Source organism: Pseudochaenichthys georgianus, chromosome 11 (genome assembly GCF_902827115.2).
Source record: "Pseudochaenichthys georgianus chromosome 11, fPseGeo1.2, whole genome shotgun sequence".
Lineage (NCBI taxonomy): Eukaryota > Metazoa > Chordata > Actinopteri > Perciformes > Channichthyidae > Pseudochaenichthys > Pseudochaenichthys georgianus.
Genome location: NC_047513.1, coordinates 26,514,037 through 26,536,945, shown reverse-complemented (window position 1 = coordinate 26,536,945; position 22,909 = coordinate 26,514,037).

The following is a 22,909-nucleotide window of genomic DNA, read 5'->3' as shown; positions in this document are numbered from 1 at the left end:
TCTGTCTCCGCCGTCTGTTCAACTTCTGACGCCGGAGTAGCCAGCGCCAGCCAATCAAATCCCGTTTCTGAAAATCTGACAGCTCAAGCCGTAGCCAATCAAACCGCGTCTAAGCTGGGAGAGATATCCCGCCGTTCCTATATTTCAAAAAAAGATGGAGGAGAAACTAATTATCGCCGTAGCAAATCACCCGGTTTTGTATGACCAGACCCTCTTCACCTACCGGGATTCAAACCGGAAGAACCAGTCATGGCGGGAGGTGGCAGAGACAGTGGGGGAAACTGGTAGGTTTTCGCCTGTTTGGGGAGTTTATATATATATATATTGCTCGCATAAAATCCCCGGGGTTTTTTGCTTTGTCTGTCGGGGGCGGGAGATTCATGTGATTGGTTGTTGGTCGTGTTGCTCGAATAAAATCCCCAAGCTTCAGACACGCCCAGCTCCAAGCTTTTTTTGAAGCTGTAGTGTGGACGCTCCGTTAAGCTCCCCGTCATCTGTCAAATCTGATTAATGAAAGCACAGAAAATATGTTAGAAGCCAGATATTCCCTGCATTTTTCCATCTTTCATGAATACCCGCAGGGAGAATTTCCAATTCTGTCACAGAGGACATGAATGGCTGACGTGACTGTCCATTTAAACACAAACAATGTCACTGCCATTTATTTGCACAAGTGAAGCTCCATGGAACAGAAGCATCTTATTGTGTGCCAATTAGGGAGCAGAAAATGGTCAAAACAGATTCAAGTAAATATATCTATGTTGACATTCACATGCTAATTTAAGAGGGTCTCTGTCAATCAGCTCCAGAGCATGTAGTGCCATTAGCATACACACTTTGCATCCTTGCAATTTCCCTTTCAGAAGCGACTGTCAATGTCACTGCATAGTTTTTATATTTGCTATTGCTTCTTCAAATGTGCCACACATTTATCGAACAGTTAGATCCATTCACGGCAAACAAACAAACAGCTTAAACAACAGGCCTTTCACATCAGGTGTCAGTAACATCACTTGAGGCTCATCACAGCTTTGTAGGCTACTATTAAAGTGTGACAGCCAGCATGCACAATACCAGGACCCTGAAATGTAAGCAGCTAACTGGAAATGATTCTATAATACTTTTATTTAGTCCTGTCATGTACACCTTTCCCTAAGGAGAATACTAATGTTGAATCAGGTGATTCTCAGGGCTACAAAATTCAACGAAAGGGAAAGGGATATGAAATACAAGGGGGGGATTTACAAACAGATGGGTATGGGTATATGGCATATGCATTACTATGATAATATGTGAACCGGTCACTTAAAGTCAGCTAGCATAAGTAATTAGCTAGTTAACATAAGTAGCTAACTAACACCACTGACACATTCATTATTGTTTGGCGCGTTGCAGCTTTCCATGACTTTGACTAACAGAGAGATGCAGTGTGTGAAACAGACTAGTGAAGCTCTTCCTGAGTGGTTAATACCTGAGAAAACACAGAAGAAAGGCTCTTAAATGCAGCTGTACGCTTCTTGCCAAGCACTAAATGAAAAAGGTTGAATATTTAGCAGATAAAAAGCCAGATATTCCTCTCAGGAATTGTTAGAGAGCAAAGCAAAGCTAGAAGAAGAGTGAACACTGGATTTAACATTCATCACACGTGTTCTTTAACACAACTTTGAATACATGCTAATGCTCTGTATCTGCCTGATGTTTGAATATACAATGCTTACAATGTTAGGTTTAGAGCCTGTTTCTACAGCATTCAAAACCACTCATTCTGTAGTTGTTTAAGTTAACAATAGTTCTACAGCATATAAATCTCAGGAGGACACATGATTTCATCTATGATTACAAGTTCAAGCACACCATTACCTCATTCACACCAACGGCGTTTCGGGGCCGGTTCGGAGCTGGAGCTTGAAAAGCACCGGGTTTTCCTGTTCACACCGCAGCGGAGCAGCCTCTTAGCTCCGGAATCCGGTTCGTTTCAAGCACCAAACAATTGTCCGGCCAGAGCAAAAGCACCACATACGTCACGCTTACGTCGAGGCGGGGGCAGGGGCGGGATCAACTCCTGAACAACAACAAGAAGCCCGCGTTTTATCCAGCTTGTACACAACGATGGAGAAACTTAACAAGCAGCAGTGGTCCACTGAAGAGACCAGCTACCTACTGGGAATCTGTTCTTTCGAAGAGGTACAGAGGAAGCAGGAGCACAATCGGCCATTGTTGTTGTTGTTGTGAGCTGTGAGAGGTTTCCGCGCGGTTTGGCTTTATGAAGCAGGCACGCAAACGGTTACGTCATGACGCAAACGATGACGCAGCACCAGTCGGATTCTGGGCGGTGTGAAAAGAGCCTCCGCCAAACCGAAGAACCGGTTCTGAACCGGAAAAGCTCTAGCACGGAGCTTGAACCGGAGTTGCGTTGGTGTGAATGAGGTATATGTGGTTCTTTTGAGCTCTTTTACTTTTGTTGAATGTCCCTTTTCTAACCCCCTTTTTCAGCTTTCAATCCCTCGAGCTTTGGATGGACTTACTTCTCACCAACATTTCTATAAAACTGATTCAGTAAAAACAACCGTAGCGGCAGACTTTCCACAGCCTTCCCACTGGATGAGCACTCTGACTCAGAGATGGCTCGACAGATGGATTATATCCCTGTTGTCGGAGCCTCGCTGCCGGCCATGGGGCAGAAATGTTTGATAAAGGCATGTCAAAACAGTTGTAGGGATCTTGGACTGAGCAGTCCTCACAGGGGCAGGGCCACGATCATGTCAGCTTCAGCGCTGTCTCATGCATGGTAAAGTATTGTATGCTCACTCGAGTTGACGAGAGAAAAGAGAAGAACCACATTTTTACGTGCAAAGAAATGTCATGCTGACTAACGCTTCTCTGGCGACCTTGCATCCAGTTTGAGGGTGTTTGTCTGTGTCGCTGGTTGGCAATAAATGCTTCTATAGACGCAAAGAAGCTTAAGTTTAATTGCTTGTGGTGGCAGTCGAAGTCAATATGCTGGTCAATGGCCCGTGCATCCCGCAGGTTCATTTCCCCATAATTACTCTACATGCGCTTGTCCAATGCATAAGTCTGTCATCATTAAAATAATAAGAATGGGTTGGGCAGGAAGAATGGAGGAACAAGTGCAAAAGAAATGAATAAATCAATACTGCAGACAGGAGGAAAAGATGGCCTGGCACAGCAGAGGCACAGAATTAAGTGTCGGGCACGTCTTCGCTTTCTCCCATTCCCACAGGCAAATGTTCAAACACATGCACATACAAAGACACAATCACACGTCCATGACTTGATGCAACCATTGCAAACTTTTAAAGTCACGTTTTTGAAATTGAGATGTTGTGACCGGAACATACTGAGGGAACCGTTTTATTTTCCAGTAAGTGATGACTAATTGAACACCTTGAACATCTTCAATGACAGATGTTTTACTTCTTATTCATTGCAAACTTCAAGTTCACAACTTTTAAGATGTAAATAAAGTAATGGGATCAGATTGTGGTTTGACACTCAGCCCTCCTAATTAAATATATATATTTTGGGGGGAAAAAAACTTGATGTTAAGCCAGTGATTGAAAGAAACGCAATAAACACAAAATAAGTTACCATAGCTATGCAGATGACACAAATGTACGCAACAATTTCACCAGGAGACTATGCTCCAATTCAAACACTGAGTAAGTGCATTGAACAAATCAATGACTGGATGCGTCAGAACTTTCTCCAATTAAACAAAGATAAAACTGAGGTAATGGTTTTTGGAGCTAAGGCAGAACGTATAAAAGTTAGCGCTGAGCTTCAGTGTGCAATGTTCAAACCAACAGATGAAGCCAGAAATATAGGTGTAGTCATGAACTCTGACCTGAGTTTCAACAGTCACATTAAAACAGTTACTAAATCAGCCTACTATCACCTAAAGAACATATCTAGGATTAAAAGACTAATGTCACAGCAGGATTTGGAAAAACGTGTCCATGCTTTTATCTTCAGTAGACTCGACTACTGCAATGGTGTCTTCACAGGTCTCACTAAAAAATCTATTAGAAAGCTGCAGCTGATTCAGAACGCCGCTGCTCGAGTCCTCACTAACACTAAGAAAGTGGATCACATCACTCCAGTTCTGAAGTCTTTACACTGGCTTCCTGTGTGTCAAAGAATAGATTTCAAAATACTGCTGCTGGTTTATAAAGCACTGAATGGTTTAGGCCCAAAATACTTTTCTGACCTCCTGCTAAATTATGAACCATCCAGATCTCTCAGGTCTTCAGGGACTGGTCAGCTTTCTGTCCCCAGAGTCAGAACTAAACATCGTAAAGCAGCGTTCAGTTAGTATGCTCCAAACATCTGGAACAAACTCCCAGAAACCTGCAGGTCCGCTGCAACTCTTAATAGTTTTAAATCCAGGCTGAAGACTTTTCTTTTTGTTGCTGCTTTTAATTGAACTATTCATATCTTAAACTGCACTGTAACTTTTATCCATGTATTTTTTCTTTTTATGTTTATTTTATTAGCTTTTATTTTTAATGACTGATTTTAAATGCCATTTTCTTAATGTCTTTCATTTTTTGTAAAGCACCTTGAATGGCCTTGTGTTGAAAGGTGCTCTATAAATAAACTTGCCTTGCCTAAGCAGCAGCTCATTACAGGTCCCCCGAACCTGCTGGATTGCAGCGTAATGCCAAACAAATATGAGTTTGTGTGTGTGTGTGTGTGTGTGTGTGTGTGTGTGTGTGTGTGTGTGTGTGTGTGTGTGTGTGTGTGTGTGTGTGTGTGTGTGTCTGCCCTTGTGCACACCTGCTCGTGCGAGGTTGTGTGCGTGCTGTGGTGTAGCCATGTGTTGTACAGTTCCTGTGTGTAATCCTCGGCCTTTACCAGCTGCCCACAGGTCTTACAGTCTCACTCAAATTAAAAACAGGTGGACACAGTTTGATTAGCTAGTTAAAAAAACACCTGCTACTGAAGAGTGAGTGACACACACACACACACACACACACACACACACACACACACACACACACACACACACACACACACACACACACACACACACACACACACACACACACACACACACACACACACACACACACACACACACACACACACACACACACACACACACACACACACACACACACACAGCAGGAAGCATTAGCTGCATTAAAGGGGTTTTATAGTAGCAAGAAATGTCCTTCTGAGCTCTTGTTGCTGAGAAGAAAAGAGAGACACTAACCTAGCTCTGTCCTTATCGACCGTAGTAAACATTTGTTTGTGGTCATTAAACCCACATAAGCATTTGATTTAAATGTGCTGGTGACATGCTCTTTAGTTGTATTGCTTTTATTTCCCATTAAAAGAGGACTTGACTCCCAAACGATGGGCTGTCATTCTTCTAGAATAACTCTTATGATAAATAAAGGGAAGAGATAAAGTCTTACACTGACAATTAAAAATGTCAAGCAATACAATAAATATGAACTCCAATATGAAAACTATATTGCTATTCTAAACAAAGTCAGAACGTCAGGCATTTCGTTTTAAGACATGAATACTGTATTTAATGGAGATAAGCCCTCGGTTTTATTTTTGTTATACTCAATAAACCTTTTATAGCTCGAGGACATTTGAATGCACATTTATTGGTTTGTAAACCTGAACTCACTTATTTCCTCCATTTTATTTGATACGTTCCTCACCCTCTCTCTTTTGTAGATGGTGTCCCAGACTGGGTTAGTTAACATTGTGCAGACTTGTGATATCTAATGGATTGTAATCTGAACTGCACACACCAACCCTTACAATGATGGTATTACAAAAGATTAATTAAACTAATAGATGGTGTAATGATTCAGCAAGTATCTCACAGTTTAATGGGCTGCTGTGATGTTCCCACTGGCTGCTTTTTAAAAGGCACCAGAGACGTTTTATGATAAGCCAGCAGGTTAACAGCTATTTGAAAGCCCTTTGAGTCATTGTTACATTTAAACGTTCTCAAACATGAAGCGTTTTATTCCTTTGTTGGCCTTTACTTCAGTGACCAGCATGTACATTTCCCTGTGTGTGTGTGTGTGTGTGTGTGTGGGGGCAGCTTAGCTTATACAGTACTGCAGAGTAATTCCCCACCATTACTAATGGGATAAGGGCAATTTAACGCTGGCACTTCATGTTTTAAATGCTCATTTATGCATCAAACGTACCTATGGAAGATAATAAGACGCCCTAATAGACTTTGATGAAAATGCGTTCCATGGGAGGGAAGCTAGTGCATGCAAGAGTCTCCCCTTCCCCTCATCTCACCCTTTAACAAAGTCCCTTCCAGCAGTTATGCTCTGGGTCCATTAAACTTCTCCATATGAATATTTAATGTACAATTCATGTAGTGCAAATGAATGTATTTTGTTTTATTTTCCCTCTACCCAGTCCATTATTTTGCAAAGTGCTGCGAAAGATATCGCTGAGAGCTCAGACACACTGGTGCGATTCCAAAAGCTTAGCACACACACTGACATTACCAACGAAGAGTTTGAATATACACGGAGTATTTTGTGCATGGTTCAGCATTGTTTGGTTTGGTTGGATTATAATGGAGACCACACACATTCATTATCAAGTCAATGTTTTTTAAATTGTGGGAAATTCGACAATATCTTTCTTGTGATCCACATCATCGAACAGTTGTCCTTTATCTTGCAGTTTGGTGTCATTTCTACTCGTATTTCTGTCTGTCTATCTTAATGACTGATTTTAAATGCCATTTTCTAAATGTCTTTCGTTTTTTGTAAAGCACTTGAATTGCCTTGTGTTGAAAGGTGCTATATAAATAAACTTGCCTTGCCTTGCATGCTTAGTTTAGCATAAATACAGCTATGGCTTTGTCCGATGTTGAACATTCTACACACCAGTATCTAAGTAACTGTTTTGCATGTGTATAGTGGCCCTAAAAGCTTAACACATGCCACTTAAACACATACAAAAAGAAAAACACAAGCAACAGGAGAAAACAACTTCACTTATTTGTGTGCAGAATTTAGAGAACGGAAATGCAGGAAAGCGAGAAAACAACAAAGAATGTCCATGGCAACCATTCTGTATTTTCTCTTTACAAAAAAGTGTTTATATGGAGAGTTATGTGCTGGATCTATTTTTATTTTAAAGGATAGATAGAAGATACATTCTGCCATTCTTGGTGAAGACATGATAGTGATGGTGTGAAGGACTGAGAGCTAAATGTTCCTTTTACAAATGGTGACTTATTATTTTCCTGATGATAATCTACACATAAGATCTTTAATAGCTGAGTTATTTAAGTATATGTGCGATTAATCCTACCTCCACACTCGATTTACCTACTTTCACGGCCTCCACCCTTTAATGACTTTTTGATTAATACCTGCTCTCCCTACATGTTACATTAAACAGCCAAATAACGCTTTTTAATATGTTTCCAGTAAATCACATTGGTCATGCAAATAAAAAAAATCTGCATACTTTGCCACCTAGTAATAAAAACAATATTTATTTAGCTTATTTATGTGTTTCACCTTTGTAATAGATCAGATTTACTATTTTATTCAGTGATGTTTTTTTTAAATATGCAACTTTTTATTATTGCTTCAAATGAGGAATGTGCTTGCCAAACAACACTAGCAAAAACAGGTCAGGTTTAACTCTCTAAGAAAGACTACTTGTGTATTCATTGGTCTGCAGTCATGAGGGAACTGTCACTGGCTAATCAATGACACTGTCCAATCAATATTTACTGTTTAATTAAAACCACTGTTGTTCTCATATTGACAAACTGCCGCTGGTTCGTATGTATTTCCATCGCCTGCAGTCTGCTTCTCATTTCATTATCTGCAACTCAGAGTGTCTAAGCTGTGAGCAGGAGAGTGCAGACGACACAGTTACAGTCTGCCATGATGGGCTTTCAAACAGCAGATGGGCAAAATGGTGGACCCAAGTCTGTCCAGGCCCCCCCCCCTCTCCCTTTCCCTCTGTGCCAGTGTGGGCCTGCCAGGTTAAGAGTGCCACAGAGCCGGCCCCTCCAGGAGTGTCTCTTTGTGGGGGAGGTGAGGGCTTGGCATGGCAGTCTGTGGAGCAAGCAAAGGTCAGTGTGTGTGGTTACATTCCCCCGCGGCAAGTCAGGCCTTTATCCAAACCTCTGCCTGCTCTGGCAGAAGAACCAGGTGCATGGAAGGACGGTGGGGGGCGGGGGTTGATAGGAATGGCTAGAGACAAAAACAACAACTCCCCATTAGTAAGTAAAGACCTAACAAAGGTAAAGCCTTACGATGTTTTGACAAGACTTGGCAGATGATCTGCAGGTATGCTTGCAGCTCTTACTCACTGCAGTAAACCGTAAACAAAATGCTTAAGCTTGCATACAGTAGCAACATGCTTACCATGACTTTGCTAACACGCTAATGGTTAGTTGCTCTCATCCATCATCTTCGTTCAGCCTTTGGCATGCCAACATGTGCTAATTAGAACATGTTTACAATGACTTTGCCAACATGCTGAGATTTAGCAGGACTCTAACATTTGCTAATTAGCATTTTAGATAAAGTACAGATGAGGATGATTAGAATGTCATTCCATTCAGGTCATAAACAGAAAAATTAGAAAAATGTTCTCAATATCGCAATTGCATGAAGATTCATCCACTAATTGACCTATAACTTAAGACATATCTTTAGTTTCAAAGTCAATGGTTATATAAAGTCCTCCTTAGTTCATCATCTGGGAACCAAACTAAATAACATGTGATCCAATAGAGAAACAACAGTATTAGAAATGGCTAAACTAGATATGTGGTAACATTAATGAGTTATATAACTAACTTATCTCATGTATCGTATTTTCGAAACCATATCAATGAATTTGTGAAACTCCATAAGTCATAGCTGATTGATAAATAACGTGAATAACTTGGCAATCCACTGCTTTATATACATATAGAGTATACCTGGATATTAGTATGCATGCTTCTGCACCCCCCCACTTCCTGCTCACTGCCGTCACTGGGGAGCAATTCTGCAGGTCACATAGAGTGCTGCCGCTAATATCTGCAAGAGGGTGTTTGTACAGAGTGTGTGTGTGTGTGTGTGTGTGTGTGTGTGTGTGTGTGTGTGTGTGTGTGTGTGTGTGTGTGTGTGTGTGTGTGTGTGTGTGTGTGTGTGTGTGTGTGTGTGTGTGTGTGTGTGTGTGTGTGTGTGTGTGTGAAGGAGTGGTACTGTCTGAAACTGGATCTATGCTAGTTAGCTATTCACATCACAGCACTTTGCAGGCTGGAATAAAGGACATTTGAAAAGCGCGTTGCAAAGTCATATTGTTTCTTGGCAGCGAGTCTCTGCTCATAACAATGAGCCTCGAGTGTAGCTTTAACAGGTCTGTTTTCATGTTAGTGAGGATTAAACAACACTGAAGAGTGAACATTGAAGTTCCTTTTGGCTTCTCCAAATTCTGACTTTAATGAAAAATAAAATGATATAAAAAGCATTTGTGCTCTGTTCCAATTGTTCGTAAAGGAAGTACAAAACAGACAAATGCTATTTGAAGTATTTGAAGTCATTAGTGCAATGATTAAATTATTTATGAGTGCCAAGGCATAACTTAGTATGGGAAAAGCTTTCAAGATATTATTGAAATGAAATGCAAATGGTTTTTCCTCTCTGCGCATGGAAAGCCTGGAAATGGGTTTCAGTCGCTCTGTGAGGGGAAGAGAATCTAAGCTTTGTGTACATCTTGCATTATCCTATGTGTGTCCCTTCAATGTAACTTCTCCTCCCCGTCTCTACCTTTCTTACCTGAGCCAGTCAGCTCGTTCTCCTTCCACTGTACATTTATGTCTGTACTGTGTCTATATATTCAAGATTTAGCTAACACAAGTCCAACACAACAAACAGAACAGGTTGGATAGACATAAACCTCAGCACAGTGTCACTGTCTGAGAGATACACATTTAAGTGACTCTATTATGTCCTCTTGATTTCCACTGTCCCCAGCAGGGCTATCACATGGACAGACATGCTGTTCTTTGGCTTTTTTTATTTTTAAACATTAATTTGTGTGCTGTTGCCAGGTACTTGTATTCCCTGGATGATGGTGAACTTGCCAGTCAGCCCACACACATGCTGATTTCTTGGTTTCCTGCCCGCTCACAATCGAACGCCGAGCATAATCCTCCATGTGTTTCGCTCTGGGCTCAATCATCTGGAATGACAGAATTAGGGAGGAACAGCGCGGCGCCTGCAGGGCAGAACAGCAACCTTCTGACTTTGCATAGTATCTATAAGTTACTGGTGTGTACTTTTTTCTGACTTATTTGTTTTAATCTATTCTGATAAAGTGTACCTCTTCCTGCATGACAACTCACTTCAGCCTCCGTAATGACAGCATAACTTACTCCATAATGTGCATTGATTGCTTCAACCACCACTGTAAGTCATCCACAGCCGCCAAATCCATACATGACATGAGTTGGTGATGGAACGATGGGGAGGGTACACATGATTTGTGTGGAGGTCATGGCATGCATAGTAAATATGACAGACAGCTCAATTTGAACACCTCACCTTCCTTGTTGTAGAGGTCAAAAGTGGAACTTTACATCTTAGCTTACGGACTAAAGCACAGCTTAACAACGCAGTTTATAGAAACAGCATTATGGAATTGTATTTGTTAGAAGTTTGTCCACCAGTATATGTGGAAATCATAAGTTGTGAAGAGCCATCTGTACATGTAGCAGGAGTGTGAAAGATGTTAGTCCATGAGCCACTTCCAGCACAATTTGATCTCAAGTAGGCCAAATGCAACATAATGCATAATAGCCTTTGAATAAATAACATTTAAATCCTACCCTTTTCACTTAGTGTAAAGAAGTACAAGGGCAGCACGCCTTAAGTGAGCCTGAGCTGTTGTTGTTATTTACTCAATATATTGGCCTCACTTAAGATGACATTCATCGTTTTTTTTAATTTACGATATTGGCGTTTTGATCATTGAATTGATATATCAATCAATATCAATGGAGCGTTACACCTTTAGTTTGCATAAAGCTAATTATCTGGGCATGTTCTAACTTATTCAGCTTACATAGGACCAGATAAACACACTGTTTACTAATACATTTCATTTGTATTTATCTTTGTAGCACACAACGTTCTTTGCAATACGTTTGCTCTTACTAGAGCCACATGCAGACACAACTCACAGCATATGGAGAAATGCTAAGCTTGTCAGGAATGCTGTATGACCCCACCGTACAATATTTAAATGTAACATTCGTTTCAGTTTCTGAATACCGTGAAGCTTGTGTCATACCAGACTGTGTCAGCATCCAAGACATCCACAAATTAGGCTTAGGAATCTACTGGGAACACTTGATTATAAGGGGGGAGGAAAAGGTCAGGCCATTCATCAGCTACCTGGTCATTACAGCCACACCAATGGAAACTGTGACAAATGAACCCTTCTCACTCTAATGGACTTGGCATTCTGGTATTCTGAATGCACACTCCAGCGCGACTTGGAGTCAACAAGCCACATTCATTCACTGCATTCAGAGAGCTGGAACACTCGTAACCTCTCCAGGCCAAGACCCATTGCAATTAACAAGGACCTACATAGAATAAGGGATATGTAATGGATGAGGATGTGGGAGGAAATGGATGAATAACAAACAGGCATTGTGTCATTATGAAACCTTAAAGTGGACCTATCATGCTATATTGGAAACATATAGTGTAGGGCCATACCTATACAAAACATGTCTGTGAAGTTTTTTGCTTAAAATACCAAACAGTTCACCCATTGTAGCCATGCTTCATACTGCTCATGCCCCTCTTTTGAAGCCCTGTTAGAGAAATGCGGATTTTGGGTCCTACCTTTAAAAAAAAAAAAAAGAGGAGGCGGAGCTAATACCTGATCAGAATTTAAAGTTAAATTCTGCTGTGATAAAACGCCATCCTGTTCTAAACCACATCAAAGATTATTTCTGAAATAGTATGGAGCTCAAATGCTTTTTCTCTTGCAGGTTTATCACAAGGTGAGTTCCTTTTTTTATTTCCTGCTTTTTAAACACATGCTCTCCAGTACAGGTTAGCTCTGAGTGTTAGCGAGGCTTGCTAATGTAAACAAAGACGAGATTACGTCCAAAACACGTCAGGCATTGTTTCTGATAGCAATTTTCTGTGGGTCCGCTGCCGATTTGACGTCAGATCGGCAGCAAATCTGTATCTGCTCGTTGCACCCCGTTTTTAAAAGATTTGGGTACGGATGAAAAGAGAGAGGGTTTTATTTTCTGACGCTGCGTGAGTTCCCCGACGCACCGGGGACACATATTTATGTATAAAAGACATCACAAAGTGCATTTTGCATGAGAGGTCCCCTTTAAATAAAGGGGCTTTGTGGCAGAAGAGCAGGGGAAGACTCCATATCATGCTGCCATGCCTCTGTCCTTTAATCCTCTTTAGCTTTTGTTTCCTTTTTGTCTTTCTCGATTCCCATCTCCGTGCTCTTAAACGCATGTTGTGTCGACATCGATTTGTGTGGCCATCAGAGAATAAGTATGCCTAATTTTTAAATTGCAGATCCTCAGATCCTATTTCACTATATATTCTCAAAAATGACTGTAATTTTGCAACAGCTCAAACTGTTTGCCGAAAGGTTCCCCCAGTGACCTTGCATTTTCCCAAACTCTCCCGCTGTGTTTTCCCATCGACGGCGCTGTTTGCTCTCCGACCGAGCCCCGAACACAAGAGCGAGGCCCTGGTGGCAGTAATTACTGCACCACTCAAGCGACATGACAAATTAACAAATGTCACAATACCACGGCTTGCTCGCTCACTCTTTGCTTCAACAGTATTACACACCGGCCGTGAAATCCGCTTTCTCTCTGTCTCTTATCCACAAACACAAATAATGAAAGTTTTACTGCAGGCAATCGAACGAAGCAGGTGAATGCTGTGACAGGTGTGCACACCCCTTTGGTGGAGCGGAAAGAAAGGAAAGCAAAGGGAGGATAAGAGACTGTTGGATAGCCTGTCAGGAAGCAGGCAACCATGTCCGTAGCAGCAGGGTCGTATGCCGAGCGCTAATTACATTGATAAATGTTGTTGGCTGCGAGTCCCACTACCAGCGATTTAAAGCCTCGGTGACCCTAACTATCACCATACGTGAAGGACAAAGCATGCAGGATGCAGGGAGAAAGAGCGAGAGGTGGAGAAAGAAGCTGTCTCTGTGTGGAAAAAAAGAAAGATTTGATGCCTGTTGATATTACCCGCCTGTATTATCATCATTTCATGGCGCCTCAAAGCTAATTGAATCCGCACCTCCACCCTGCACTGAATCCTCTTTACTGCTGGCAGTGCCACCTTCATTACATTCTTTTTTATAACGCAACACTTCACATTTGTCACATGACTCACTGAAACACACACACACACGCACACAAAAGATGGAACACGTTTGCACAGCTTATTTTCCGCTGTGGCTCACACTGACAAAAGCAACATAATGCCTGTCTACCAGCTGTGTGTGTGTGCTAGAGAAACATGAAGGGATTCAAAGGAGGGGAGGGTCCTTACAGGGGATGAATTCAAGACGTTTGCTAACATCATGTAAAGACTGTTACATGGAGAGCTGTGGACTTGTATGAGTGTGATTACATGTGTGAAGCTGAGGCAGAAGGAGAAAGGAGAGAATATGAAAAAGGGAATCCGAAAGAAAAACAAAGTATTCATGCATGCATGTGTGTCTTCGCACATTTCTCTGTGTGCGTTGATGCCTTTTTGTGTCCGAGAGCGAGAGCAGGGTGCCCTGTGATTGATTCTCCCTGTTTCCCATCGTACGCATCATCAAAGGGAGACGAGGTGATCTTGAATACAATTAAGAAGGCTCAGCCCTGACACTACTGTAATCAAACAGACCGGGGCAGAAGAGATGAGGACGTCAACTCCGGCTGCTGCATCTGCACTTTCATCTATTGCCCTTTTCCCATCCTGTCGATGTGAGGGATGTGTGTACAGAACGCGGTCGATGGTGGGTCTAACTGATCAGGCCCGAGTCATCTAGGATCTTTTCGGTGCAAAAACCTGAAAAAAAAGCAGGGTTAAACGAAGAATATTCCAAATGTACACTATTTGCTGGATCCTGAGCCTTTTAGTATAAGCAGTGGTTCTAAAGTGAATGCATCGAAAACCAGAACAAATATGCAGAAATATAAAATATTTTTTTGTTCAATACCATTTTTATTAACAAGCAATCTACTATTTTTTCCCCCTCAAATGCCTCTGAGGGCTTCCGTAGTTTCTTTCGTTTTCTTCCGTAATCAGGGTTAGGGTTAAGTGATGAGAACATGTGTCATTGTAAACTGAGTTTAAAGAAATGCTGATCCATCTCATTCACAGTCTCAGATGACCTAAAGATGTAACATTTTATTTTACAGTGTTAACTACAGGGCTCACATTTTATGGAGGAGGGGAAGCTAGCTGTTTTACACCTTGATGCTCGATCTGCAGGTAAAACTTTTAAAGGCAAACTGGTGCCAAATAAGGTCAAGATCTATCTATACTAGAGAGACTGTTGTTATCCAGCAAACATATGTACTGGGCTTTAGATGACTGCAAAGAGTTTTGATCCCTTGCTTTGATGATGAAGACGGGAGGCGTGTATGCGTTGGTGTTGGGATCAGGGGAGCACAGGTTCAAACCCCACTGCAGTCAGCATGTCGTCGTGTCCCTGGGCGAGACACTTCACCCCAAATTGCTCCTGTGGGGATTGTCCACAGTATTGAGTAAGTCGCTTTGGATTAAAGCGTCTAACAAGTAACATGTAATGAAGAGGTTGAATTCGTTTTTTACCATATTGTTACTAAATAAATAACGACAAAATAAAATGAGAAAGCAGAGAGAAGAAGTGTTTAAAGTTTAGCTATTTGTGGCAGGGGCAGAAAGAACTATTTTTGAAAGACATAATCACATCATATGAACCTTTCACTGTTGTTTTGGGGGCATTTAGGATACGACAGAGATGCTGTGATCCACTGCAGTCAAAATTGCTCAATTCTTCACTGCAGGGGCCGAGGCTACATTTGGCCCATTTCAACACCCATCTGTTCCCATCGAAAGCCATTTACAGAGAACATTAGAGGATTAAACAATGAGCTGCTCAGCCTTCAACCCATCTCAAATCGCAGCACGTTAGATTTGTACTGCAAGCACAGAGTAAAATATTACAGGAAGAATACTTCACTATATTAGCTGCTTTAAAATATATCATAAGAAGATTCAACGTTCATCCTCTTGACTGCACATGGCTAACATTTACATATGGATAATGGAGCTTTTTGAATGTGCACGCTATGAAATCATTTTGTAAATGTAACAATTTTCCATGACCAGAAGATTTATTTGACAATAAAAACTCATCAAAAGAAGACTGTTCAGTGGTTTAGTGTAGGTGTGACATATTTACCCTTTTGCTTTTTAGGCTTGGAGTAAAGAAGGTTCCTTTTTTTCTTACCAAGCCTTATTCATCTTATTCAAAACCCAATCCCTTTTAACAGCTCCTCACTCTGTAGGGCCACTTCAATGTTTCTGGGTGCACTTCATCAAGGATGGGTTCTTTGTTAATTGTCTGTCTATTCATCACTGAGCAGGAAATACAAACAAATGTCTAGGAGAAATTAGGAGTGTACAACCGAGTTGCCAAATCTGATCTGGCTTCATAACATATCAGATATCACAGCTATGGGCAATTGTGGATGAATTAAAATGAATTCAACACATCCCTCTAGGAATTACTTTTCAACAATTAACAATTTCTTTCAAATAGAGCAGTTATTGTTAAAACATGCCTGTTCAAAAAGGGCTGACTGCTGCTGCTCCTTCGAGACATCTTCATACTCAGTATACTGCACATCATTGAGTCCTGCAATACAGCTATGTCAGAGTTCTCAGAAAGAAACTACACTCCTGTTCATGGGAAAACTCACCAAGAACAAACTTTACGATTAGCCAAGGTAGCTTACTTTTGTACTGTACATTTGAGTTGTAAAATGCAATGGCTATTCACTTGTAAATTGAGATTGCAAGAAACACAACTATAGGGACCCTATACAAGACTCAAAACAAAGACATTTGACTGGAACAATAGCCAATAGATACATGTATCTACAATAATATAATAACATGAAGACATATCCCTATCCTTTTATTTTGTTACATGACTGTAATGTTGTTGGAACTAGCATGTTATTGCCATGTATAATGTGACAATAAAGATTCAAATAAAAAATGTAATGGCTATAGAATAACGCCACTGTTAGGATTCACATGAGTTCCCTTCTCTTTTATCGTACAATTCTGTCTGCCACAATCTCCCCAGAAAATGAAAGCTTCATTTACAGCAGCCAAAATGACAAATATAGGGTACTATACCAATTTCTAAAGGACTAATAAGTCCAATAATGTATTATGCCAAGTACTTTTATTCATCACTTAATTTGTAAGGAACATTATTTGGCAAAGTACTTGAAAACTGTTAACAGTAACATATTAGTCATTGAAAAATGTATAACATTTGTTTTATACTTACTCAGCAACTAAAATATTGCCTTACATTAAGGTTACTTTAAACAGCGTTCAACTCACTACACAATTAGAGATAAATGGAGAAAACCACATACTTGGGTTAATAAGACTGTGGGTTAAAATGTAATATTTGTTCTGAGGATGCAAAATAAAATGTAGTGATATCCATAAAGTGTTTATGGTCATATCCATCCATAAGATTTACTGTAGATATTTCTAAGCTTTCTTTAGCCGGATGATTGACACTGGATGAAAGAGTATCACCCAAAACAATTAGTGTCACACCGTTGGTCGAAGGGGATTGTAACCTGACAGTGGTGCATTACAGAACAAAGGGCCACAAGAAGCATTAGAAATGCAAGGGGCGGTGGATACCGGCACCAAACGTTGTCAAACCAGTGAACTGATTGACATGCACGGCAGCGTACACGTAACAGATCAGAACAAATGTCAAAGTTAATTTTAGCAAACAAGTATGCATTAAAATTAACTGCCTGCCAGCTGTATCTCAGTGCATCATGGACCAAATGGGTTCATACAAGCTGATGCCATTAGCAGACAGAGGATATTATTTACTAAAGCCACACACACAGATACAAAGGAACTGATTTAGATGCTGTCTCTTCTCATTGCAGAACAATAGTCTGCAGCCAGAAAGGGAAGACTTTTGTTGACCATGCAGGAAATGAAGGTGACGCGTCAATTTCTTCCCAAAGATGATGTGATGTTTTGTCTTTCTCCTGACCGCTCTTCCAGTCGTGATGAGGATTAATGATCATGAGACAGCTGAGCCACTTTGGCAAAGGGTAGCACACTAAAAAAACAACAATTAATGCATTTTAATTAGTACTACAAATTGCTACAACTCATTTATGCACAATCAATCTCAACATATTAATGGTTCGGAAAAAACTTGATTATTCGTGTGTTAAGGTTGACTTTTTTTTGGTCATAAATAGAGACTGTGAGGGCAGACTGCAAAGTGTACACAGCTACAGTAGCTGCTCACATTATTAGTTAAATAGACAGAAGGAATTATGCAGCGAAATGTGTCGGCAGCATTATGCATATTAATGTGCGACTGCTTGTGGCTTGTGCTGCTGCTGTGCAATTTCTAAGACTGTTAAATGCACCGGTCTCTATTGTTAACAGTGGGAATACTTTGTTCTGCATTAAAAGGTAAAAGTGCACTCTCTTAATGTATTGCATTCTTTGGAAATAAGAAAAAAGAAGGCAGTGCTGTGGAGAGACTTAGCTGGAGGTCACACAGATAAAGTAGTAGTGGTTTTAACACCATTCAACATAAACTCAACAGCTTCTATTATAACTGTGATCTCCTGCTTTGTTACTAATGTTCTGCGTATGTCTTTTATTGTTTAATTGCCTCCCATTCATTTAACATGTCAAACAGTTCAGTTCCGACCCCCCCCCCCCCCCCTCAACCCCCCCTGCTCTCTCTGTTTGGCTCGTCATCATCTTCTCATCTTTGCTTCTCCTCAGCCAACAAGACCAGTTCAGCAACGGGAAGCCTGTTGCCAGGCAACAGCCCAGAGTGTATGATTACAACTTTGATTTCCAATCTATCACCTGAAAGACTGATGTGGCTTCCTTCCTCTGATGCTCCGCAGAGCAGCTGGGATGGACTCGTGCACGGCAGCTCCACACTCGCCAAATGAATCTTTGCTGTGAAATGAAACGTTTGGTTCAAATGGAGCCGGGCTTCCTCATCTTCCAGCAACTTGACATCCAGCTACACCTTCAGAATGTCATTTGGTGTCCTGATTCAAAACTTGTGCTCACCAACTTGGTTCATTTGGGGATTTCTGGACATTTGTTCTCTCCTGACTCCTGATAGCTTTGGTCTTTTGCCCAATTCAGCCATGACTTTAAATAAAAGTAGTGAGGGTATGAGAGAGATAAAAGGATGAACAAAACTTCATTCATGTGTGCTTTTTTGGATGTCAAAGGTGTTACAACCAGGGTGACGATTTTAAAGATAGAGGAGGAAGGAACAGAGCGTAGGTGTTTGTGAGTGTGAGTCCTTCAACATTCACATACAATGAGCAGTGTCAGGGCCTCCTCACAGTTCGGCCTCAGGCAATAAAGTGATACATGAATGTCATATTTATCGAGGCATGTCTGTATAGAAAAATGAAAGGTGTGTGTGTGTGTGTGTGTGTGTGTGTGTGTGTGTGTGTGTGTGTGTGTGTGTGTGTGACATGCACATGTTCAATATATGTGTGCCAGCGATCCGAGATTCATCTAAATGCTCCCCTCTGGCATCCGTGGCAACCCAATAGGGAGGAAATCAAATCTAGAGGCCAAAGATGATACGTTGGTGACACACAGAGAAAAAAGGATGAGGCGAAAGTGAGATGAGATGTTGCAAACATCAAGAAGATGGGGAGGTGGAATGGAAGGGTGAAAATTGACGGACATTTTGTGGCTTCAGGAGACGGGATGAAAAAATAAAGAGGACTGAGATTGGAGAGAGGAAGGAGACACAAGGGGACTTGACAGTGGCAGCCACATTAAAAAGGAAGATGGGAAAAGGGAGGCATGTGCAGGGTGACAGAAACAAGCATCTATGGATATGAAGGCTGAACCACTGTGAATTGAATGTTTCTTTCCCCAACAGGTGGCATCTGAAAAGCCAGAAAAAGCCAATTAAACCGCTATACTCTTTGAAAGCCAGAATCAAACAGAAACTGCGCACTGAACATTTTGAAAGACACATCAGACATATCGATATCTCAGTTCAAACTTGAATCACCACTTTCAGCGTGAAGGATCACCTACACAGCGCAGTGTATGATATTAATGAGGAGGAGGACAGAAAGATAGAGGCGTAACAGGTTTAGAGGGCACAGCCAACCATGGAGGGTAAATAACAGTTCAGACCTGAATATGACCAGGACAGGTACTGTACAAATCAACAAGGACCACCAAAAGCATCCAAGCAAGTCTTATAGTTGTTTATTTATGGTGTATACGGCAAAGCTGCAACTTCAGCAAACGATGACAATTAAAAAAACCGCAAATGTGACACATGCACATTATTAAAGGTCCCATGTTATGCTTTTCCGGTTAGTACCCGTCCCCTTGTGTGTTATGAAGGTTTTTATGCATGTAAACGGTGTGCAGAGTCAAAACCCTCAAAGTACACCCTGTAGCGAGTAAAACTCTAAAACAGAAAATATCTCCCCAAAATGCCTCGTTGGAGATACGTCACTGTCTATTTGATTCTTCCGGGGACGCATGATGTCAACCGTACCCGGAACGAAATGGACCAATCCGTGGAGCCGTTACGTTACGTCCGCGGAGCCGTTACGTTAAGCCCCCGCTGATTGGTCCAAATTGACCAATCCACGGACTTCCTCTCACACACTCAGTGCATGCTGCTCTGCTGATCTCTCCTCCCTGCTGCAGGCTGATAACAGACAGTTGGGATCGCGGCGAAATTCTCTCTGCAGACCCATTCTCACAGCGTTCATCAACCTTTTTCTTACTCAATATCAAGCCACACTTATTGTTTTTACTTCGGCTGTGACTTTGTGTGTGCTCAGGGTGAGTTTGGCTGTGTTTCGCTGTGTATCGCTAAACAAGGAAACAACACCTCCATGGAGCTTAGCGCGATTCACAACGTCCCGACCAATCAGAGCACACTGTGCTCACAGGGAGGGTGGGGGCTGGAGCTATCGGAGCTACAACGAGCCGTTAAAGGCAGAGAGTGAAATGCAGTGAATACACGTAGTTTACAGAGATGCTGTATGAGAAACCAATGTGAGTTTGGAAAATTGCACAATATAAATCTATTCTAGTAGACCTCAACAATGGAATTATGATCAGTGGAAATGGCCATGACATGGGACATTCACCATCTTGATGAAACATGTCTTTAAGAGCTGCTTAAACAAAACGCTGGAAGATGGAGGAAAACGACTGCTGTCAGAAAACACACATCATTTGTTGACATCATACTGCTGTAAACATTATGCTTTGTTTTGTGCTAAAAACTACAATATGTTTTGTTAGGCACCCACTTTTGAGTATCTAACATTAGCATTTTGAACAACTTTTAAACAAAGAGTATGTCAGTTATTTCGATGCTTTATATTAGCAGCATTGCTCGTAGTCATGGCGCCTGTTGCGCTGTGTTTCTAACCCACAGTTTTCTGGGGGAGGTCCTCTGTAGGCTGATGTCCGGTTGAGTAGTTTTCACACGTCAGATGCTGGTAATCACTAAGCTCTTCACTGTTGGTTACATCTGTCATCTGTGGAGGTAGACACACACAGAACAGTTGGAGACAGGAGACAGACTGTCGAGGTTTCCTCTCAGTCAGACTGCTGCAGAGGAGAGGACAGGGAAACCCTCGGCACTACAGGAAGGTGTGAGGAGAGGAGTGAGAACAGACCAAGGAGTGGCTGCTTTTTATTGTGTTTTTTGAACGCCGGCGTCCACCTGGGCTCCCTTCGTTGAGATACATACACTCAGAGATGGCAAAAGTACACACATCCTTTACTCAAGTAGAAGTACAGATACTGGGGAGGTGTGTGGAGCAGTGGATAGAGCCTTGGTGTTGGGATCAGGGGGTCACAGGTTCAAACCCCACTGCAGTCAGCATGTCGTTGTGTCCCTGGGTAAGACACTTCACCCCAAATTGCTCCTGTGGGTATTGTCCACAGTATTCAGTATGTAAGTCGCTTTGGATAAAAGCGTCTAACAAGTGACATGTAATGTAATGTAATACTCGTGTTTAAAAATACTCTGGTAAAAGTAGAAGTACTGAATAAACTTCTTTACTCAAGTAAAAGTAAAGAAGTATGGGCTTTGAAATGTACTTAAGTAAAAAGTACCCATAACGAGCAGCTGTTTTAAAGAGTACCTGACCTCCCTTTATATCAGGGGTGGGGAACCTCCGGCCTCTGGGCCGTATACGGCCCGCGAGACAATTTGGTACGGCCCTCGAGGTAATTTATAAACACACGCAAAAAAAATTAAGAGATCTAGACCGCAAACAAATTAAACAAGCGAGTGCCTGTTTTTCCTGGCCAAGGTCAGGGTCCTTGAACACAACACGAGCCTAACATGTCATCACGTGGTATATGTCTCGACTGACAGGGGTGCAGTTTTGACGGAGAGCACCAGAACGCCACTCCAGCACTTCAGAAATTGCAGTACCGATAAGGAACCTTACACATGCCGCAGTTTCTGCGTGTCTGTGTCTTTAGTTGAAAGCCCGGTGGCGATCTGTTCATCTGCCATACTGATCATACAGTCATTAACTTTGTTGTTATTAGCATCTGGTTAGCTAGCTATGCTAACGAATATAAGACGCTTTTTCTACAACCAGTGAGGTAAAGGCACTTCTTCATATGATCATTATAGTTATAAAAAAATAAGAGAATAAAGTATAGGTTTAACAGGTATAAAATACTATATGACAGTAAAAAAAAGTTGTTATTAATAAAGAAGAATACAGTTTGAAAGGAGAGTGATTTGTCAAATATTCATAAAGAAAAATAAATCTGCTTCCAGTTCTGTTTCATATGGGTGTTGAGAGATGTATCCATAGATCTCCTAATTTTGCTTTCAAAGTGCACCAGATTGATGCTTTTAACTTATCTTCCTGGGGGAGCATGCCCCCGGACCCCCCTAGAGGAGGTTAGGTCCCCCCCACTTAAATCATGTTCACATGGATAGGAAACTAAATACATTTGCACACATCTTGTGTCCATATCTTTCTGTTTTGGTGGTTACGCCACACCGTGCACATGCATGCATACGCGAGTCATGGTGAGATATCTGGATTAAGAGGTTGCTTTTCCTTTGCACAGAATGAAATGAATGGGCTGTGATTTTAGTTTTTTTAAGCAGAGGTCAATAATTTGTACGGCTCTCTGAGGATATTGTAAAAATTGAAAAGGCCCTTGAGAGGAAAAAGGTTCCCCACCCCTGCTTTATATCAATAGAACAATAATGTCATTGTTAGCTAATGAATGTTTCCATGCTGAACAACGGCAACATGACAACGTTTCCATTGGTCCCTCTTCTTTAGAGAAGACCAGGAAATGATGGATACACGGATCGTGTTCAAAACAATAGGCACGCAATGACTCTAAATAATAATGATCACGCCACCAAACACACATTCAAACTAAAGGAACCAGCCTGTTTGGAAAATGAGAGAAGTAGAAAGTACAGGTATTTGGGTTAGAAACGTAAGAAGTACAAGTAAAATGTTGTCAGAAAAATAATTAGTGGAGTAAAGTACTGATACCAGAACAATGTACTTAAGTAACAAAGTATTTGT